Source organism: Rhinoderma darwinii, chromosome 8 (genome assembly GCF_050947455.1).
Source record: "Rhinoderma darwinii isolate aRhiDar2 chromosome 8, aRhiDar2.hap1, whole genome shotgun sequence".
Classification (NCBI taxonomy): Eukaryota; Metazoa; Chordata; class Amphibia; order Anura; family Rhinodermatidae; genus Rhinoderma; species Rhinoderma darwinii.
In genome coordinates this window covers 70,572,336-70,578,850 of record NC_134694.1, presented here as the reverse complement: position 1 = coordinate 70,578,850, position 6,515 = coordinate 70,572,336, and the positions used below count along the sequence as shown (strand labels likewise).

Genomic DNA, 6,515 nt, shown 5'->3' with positions numbered 1-6,515 from the left:
CATCATACTTTTATTGGCACATGTCTGGACAAGGAACAACTGACCCTATGTGAAAGCTATAGATGTTTTGGTCCAACACGTCAAGCACCGCTAAATAACAGGTAAGGAAATTAGTTTGTGTTCCAGTCAAGTTTCAATGATGGTATTGTGATCCTAACCTTATTGCTCAAATAAATATTATTATGTGTGCTTTCAGCAGCATGCATGTGTCTAATATGTGTCTGACAAATCTTATGTGGTCCCTGTAACACTAGAAGTAAATTTTGATCTTGTTCCACGCACCAATTAAAGAATGTCTGTCGCTCCAGCGTTTGTGAGCCGTTATGTATTATTGTAAATAATCTTACCATGTCAGGGGTGACAGTATAAGATTGTGTTCTGTATAGTGTGCAAATATGATTGCCTAACAATTTTTTTTTTATCATGTATAGGTCCTTACGGAAGGTTGCATACAGAATGTTCACCGTGTGGGTTCACGGTTACCTTGGACGAAAAAACAGGCGTACTGTTCCAGCATGTGCAGTTTAGAAAGTCAGAGCAATGTTTCCAGAAGAAAATCAAGTATATGTTGGTTTCAAGCTAGCCACTGACAATAATGCTTCTGAAATGGCAGATTTTTGAAATGTGTTTGTTTACTTTACTATGCTATATTTTTCAATAAAAAAAATTGAAAATCCAAACTTTAGATGTTTATTTATTATAATATATTAACACAGCATAAGTATTGTACATAACCAAAAAAAATATACAGGATATAAAGTGCTAGTGTTGATTCAGAGGAAGGCGAAAACCCATGGTTATTTACGTTTTGGTCTTCATTAGTTGTGTGTGGGGGAAATTCCTTCCCGACTCCAAATATGGCAATCAGAATAAATCCCAGAATCAACATCCAATAACCACAGATAGTTTGCTTACAAATTCTTCCAGTGACAGGCAATATAAATAGTGGTAAATAGTTGTACGCTTTTTTGTAGAAGGGCAAACACAACATAGTTCAGTACATTAAAAACGTGACTTGTGAGCTAGAACAGTTGATGCTTTATCCGGACGTGGTTCTGTGGCTATGTTTGGTGGTAGGGTCAATGTACGTGTTTGCCAACTATGTTCAATTTCTTGTTTTGACAATTTGATCACATTTACAAACATAGGAAAGAGGTGTGAGAAAGACATTGGTACGTACTCTTTCTTTGCAGTCCATTTTTTGCTTAGTTTAGAGAAAACTACATTATACCTCATGCTACCAAGCCGATCCGACTTTGTGGTCTGTCGGTGGACTCTAGATTGTTCCCGTTTTGTATTATGATTATGGGCCAAAACTGCAAGTTTTGTCCGTGCTTCCATTCCGTCTAAAGCAAAATGTATTCTTTTTGGTCTGTATTTTAGAATAAAGCTGTGGAATACCTCGATTTTTCCTGTATGACAGAAAGATGACAAGTGGGGCAAGTCTTTCAAAAATTGTTTATCTTTTACAATCTTTTCAAGCTCCTGATAGGCTGCTGATGTTGTTGACATCCAATTGTGTTTGCGATCGTCATCAATGTCTAAACATCTGTGATCACATTGTGTGACAATGTCCCCCGGGAATTCATGTACATTACGAATATGTTGAAGTACAGAGAGCCATTTTTCCCGCAGCACATCCACATTACCGCAAGCAGTACTACAGCAGTACCAAAAATGATTGGTTATTGACGTGATCCAATCAACAATTTGGGAACAGCTTCGTTTTTTACTTGCAGCCTTCAGTTTCTTCCGAATGGACTTAGCATAATGCCATATATCAAATTGATGTCCAATCTCTGGGTATTGTTCACGTATTTTTTTACGTATGGAGACATGACGGTCTGTTGCAAGAACATACACATTGAGCCCATCTTTAATAACACGGTTAAGACAGGTTTGAAAGGCCAAACTTTCCATAGCCACAGAAGATGTGGTTTGTGTTACCTGAACGATTTCAAAGTCAACAATCTTGTCGCTCTTGTAATCCATCAATGTGTACACACAATATTTGGCATTATGCCCAGGGCTATCACATTGTCCGTCACCAAGGAGACACAATGGTGTTTCTTTGATTTCTTTATGAAGTTCCATTTTTTCTTGTTTCCAGTGAATGTCCACCACTGGAAATAACAATTTTCTTTGGTGACGAAAGTAAGTGGAATGTGAAATAAATTGCATCCCAATCGATTTACAAATGTCAGACATCTTGGCATAGTTCCCACCATTAAATAAAATGGAAGCTGCAATAAGAACATTCCCAACCGGGATACGATTACACTTTGGTTGACTTTCCCAAAAATAATCATGTCCATTGGAACATTTGCCTTGTAGTGAAAGATAGGTACCTTGAAGGAATTTGACTGTGTTTTCTATTTTTTGCCCACAGAAACACGCGCACTGAGCAACCAGTACATCTAAAGCCGATTCAAAAACCAAAAATTTCCGCTCTTTTACTAGGTCTTCATCTGCTCGTTCTGAAAACAAATTTGTTGTCACGTTGTCAAATGATAAACTAGAATCTGGTGGTTCGTAGTCCAGATCTCTTGGATCATTTATGCCTGTTGAAGAAACAAAGCTTTCCTCTGGATCCGCCAATATGACTTTGCTTGATGTTTGTCTTTGTAAGCGGGGGGTTGAGAACTTTGATGGGTAAAAATGATCCAACTTCATTGTTATTTGGTTATCAAAAGAAAGTTCTTCCTCTGGAAACTGGCATCCTGTATCCACTGTGAAGATGTGTGATTGAGTGCTTGCATCTCTTTTGCTTTTGAAAGGTGTGTTGGTGGCTCTCGTTGCCAATGTCGTCTGTCGGGTGTTTGTTGCTGCATTTCTTTCAAAAAATTTTCTCTTGACACCAATTTTTACATGTTTCACTCCCATGACTTTGGACATTGACGTTGGTGGATCGTTTAGCATTGAGGTACCGGTCGAAGCGTATGTAATTCTGTTGGTGGATGTAGTAGCCAAAGGCAATTGCAAGCATTGTGTTGCACAAGAATAAGTGTGTTCCTCTTCTGTACGTTTCCGTTTAGATGGTGGACACTCTGTTTCCTGATAAGGGAATATAGTGGGAATTGCACTTTCCTTCAGCCATCGTATCTTCTTTTCCGACTTAAAAACATAACAGTCTTCTGCAAAGTGTTTTGAACATAGTCTAAATAAATCTTGTTTTTTCCCATCCAAAATTCTTTGTGAGAGTGCATTTAGATTCTCCAACGATTGTCTGGCCTGTTGGAGCCAAACTTTAATCTTGTCAATGTTGCCTGGAAAAACATGCAGGATCACTCCTTGAGAGTAAGTAGCTCGATTAGACCGACTGTCACAACCAGAGACAATGCACGACGGCATTTCTATCAAAAAAGTAAATGTAAATATTATGGCATGAGAAAAGATCATTACGGTAATAACGAGGGATTACATCAAGAGAGTTGATACCCCGAATGAGGTATATTTGTGTACTACGATACTTACAATTCCAATTTAGATGTGTGAGTTTGTCTTTTGTAAGTGCAAGATTATAACTCGTGAGTTTGTATAAAATTATATAAACCACAGCGTGTTTTTGAAGACATAACAGCAGATTTGTGGAAGTTCTTGGGTCACCGCGTGCGAAGTCACCCTTGTTTATCACACAAATGTGGCCTATGGTGTGTTGTAGATTGTCATGTGGAGAAGTGAGTATTCAACATGTTACATTGTTTATAGGTAACTGTTTGGCACTGGTAATTTACGGTTGACCAAGGCACAAAATTGTGTGTCGTTTTAGACGATCATTGTAAAACCGTCAATGATCTCAGTGCCAGACAGTTTCACCATGTCAATGTTTGAGGATAGCTTTTTTGTGTGACCAACCCAATTTTTCTTTTTTTTTTTAATGTAATCGAGACAGTGAATTAAAGAGAATAGCATTTATAAACCAAATGTTTTTTATTGATGAAGCCATAACTGCCTTCCAAAGTAACACAGAAGAAGTGTTCCATCATAAACACAAATATAAAATTTACATGCAGAACCAAAAAAGTTTTTGTTACATAGTCACAAAAAAAGAGTTCAGGTAAAAAGTCAACATTCGCGGATAGGGACCAACATATAAAAGTAGAAATTGGAAGACGAAACAGTAAAAGAGATTTACATTGAAAAGACACAGATGTCAACGACAATCACAAAGAACTTATCAGCAGATGAAAAAACCTTGCTTCGTCACATCATGTTTCTGGACCTTCACCAGCAGATGAAAACCCCTTTTTTTTCTCATCTCATCATCAAACCGGAGACTTTAGCAGCAGGTGAAAACACCTTGCTTTGTCACATCATCCAACTGGACCTTCATCAGCAGATGAAAACACCTTTTTTTTTCTCATCTCATCATCCGACCGGACCTTTAGCAGCTGGTGAAAACACCGTGCTTTGTCACATAATACCACCGTACCTTCACATTGTATTACAGAACGTTTCAGCCAATCATGCGGCATGTCAAAGTTATATTTCCTAAAGAAGAATAAAATAAAAAATGTATCAATGGATTGATCAACTTCAAGCGTTGCACTATACGCAACATGGTCGCTTTGGAAGAATGACATCCCTGTCTGATCACTCTGCATAGTTTGGCTCCTCTGGTGAACTTGTGTGTCATGTATGTTTATATGAACTCCCTATGTTAGGGCTTACTTACTTTCTATAATTCGTTACTTATGCTGCTCAGAATGGCCTGTTCGTCTCCACGGTGGTAATCCGCTCCGGTTGCTGCTGTCGTCGTCTGTATCTGATCGCGTTGCTTTGCCTCCTATTAAAAAAATTAGAATAATATATATAAAAGACCATAATTAGCAATTATTGTACGTTTGGGCTAGTCCCCTTGCTCCCGCACCTGTTCAAAGTATCTATGCTCCTCGAATACACTCCTCACGGTTGTGTTTTCACTGGCGCGCTCCCTCTCCTCCTGGTAAACTGCAGTTCAAAAAGTCACACACATTGTGGGATTAGATAAAGTGATGTACAAATAGCTGCCACACTCTAAATGCTGCCAGACCGTAAATGTTTACACACTGTAAATGCTGCCACACTGTAAATGCTGCCACACTGTAAATGCTGCCACACTCTAAATGCTGCCACACTCTAAATGCTGCCACACTCTAAATGCTGCCACACTCTAAATGCTGCCACACTCTAAATGCTGCCACACTCTAAATGCTGCCACACTCTAAATGCTGCCACACTCTAAATGCTGCCACACTCTAAATGCTGCCACACTCTAAATGCTGCCACACTCTAAATGCTGCTAGACCGTAAATGTTGACACACTGTAAATGCTGCCACACTGTAAATGCTGCCACACTGTAAATGCTGCCACACTGTAAATGCTGCCACACTGTAAATGCTGCCACACTGTAAATGCTGCCAGACCGTAAATGCTGCTAGACCGTAAATGCTGCCACACTCTAAATGCTGCCACAATCTAAATGCTGCCACACTCTAAATGCTGCCACACTTTAAATGCTGCCACTGTAAATGATGCCACACTGTAAATGCTGCCACACTGTAAATGCTGCCACACTGTAAATGCTGCCACTGCCCTCCCTTGGTATGATGACACAGGCCTCCAATGGTATGATGCCACAACGTATACGCTGCCACAACCTATACGCTGCCACAACGTATACGCTGCCACAACGTATACGCTGCCACAACGTATACGCTGCCACAACGTATACGCTGCCACAAAGTATATGCTGCCACACCGTAACTGCTGCCACATCGTAACTGCTGCCACACCGTAAATGCTGCCACATCGGAAATGCTGCCACACCGGAAATGCTGCCACACTGGAAATGCTGCCACACTGGAAATGATGACACACTGCTTTTGCTGCCACAGGCCTCCATGATATGCTGACACAGGCCTCCCGTATATGATGCCACAGGCCTCCCTGATATGATGCCACAGACCTCCATGATATGCCTACATGATATGTCACAGGCCTCCCGTATATAATGCCACAGGCCTCCCTGATATGATGCCACAGACCTCCCCTATATGATGACACAGGCCTCCATGATATGCCTACATGATATGTCACAGGCCTCCCGTATATAATGCCACAGGCCTCCCTGATATGCCTCCATGATATGATGCCACAGGCCTCCCATATGATGGCACAGGCCTCCCGTATATGCCGACACAGGGCTCCCGTATATGCCGACACACATGATGCCTATTTCGGCGTTACTTACCGCCTCGCTGTTCCCCCACGGTGGTCCTCCTACGTCGCCTCGCTCGTCCTCCTCCGTCGCCTCGCTCGTCCTCCTCCGTTGCCTCGCTCGTCCTTCCACGTCCGACTCACTGGAACACCTCGTCCTTCCTTGTCCTCCTCGCCCGACTCGCTGCTCCTCCTCCGTTGCCTCGCTCGTCCTTCCACGTCCGACACACTGGTACACCTCGTCCTTCCTCGTCCTCGAAGTGTCTCCTCGCTGGTCCTGGTCCGCCTCGATGGTCCTGGTCCGCCTCGATGGTCC

The 6,515-nt window shown here is 41.6% G+C and overlaps 1 long non-coding RNA gene across 1 annotated transcript; it reads right to left on the bottom strand.

The window, feature by feature from the left end:
• Positions 1–4,265: 4,265 nt before the first annotated feature.
• On the bottom strand, positions 4,266–4,945 carry LOC142658711 (uncharacterized). Its single transcript, XR_012850158.1, has 3 exons — positions 4,871–4,945; positions 4,676–4,786; positions 4,266–4,491 (listed from the first exon to the last, which is right to left on the bottom strand). It is a non-coding gene; the product is annotated as an uncharacterized LOC142658711 (long non-coding RNA).
• Between the last annotated feature and the right edge of the window lie 1,570 nt (positions 4,946–6,515).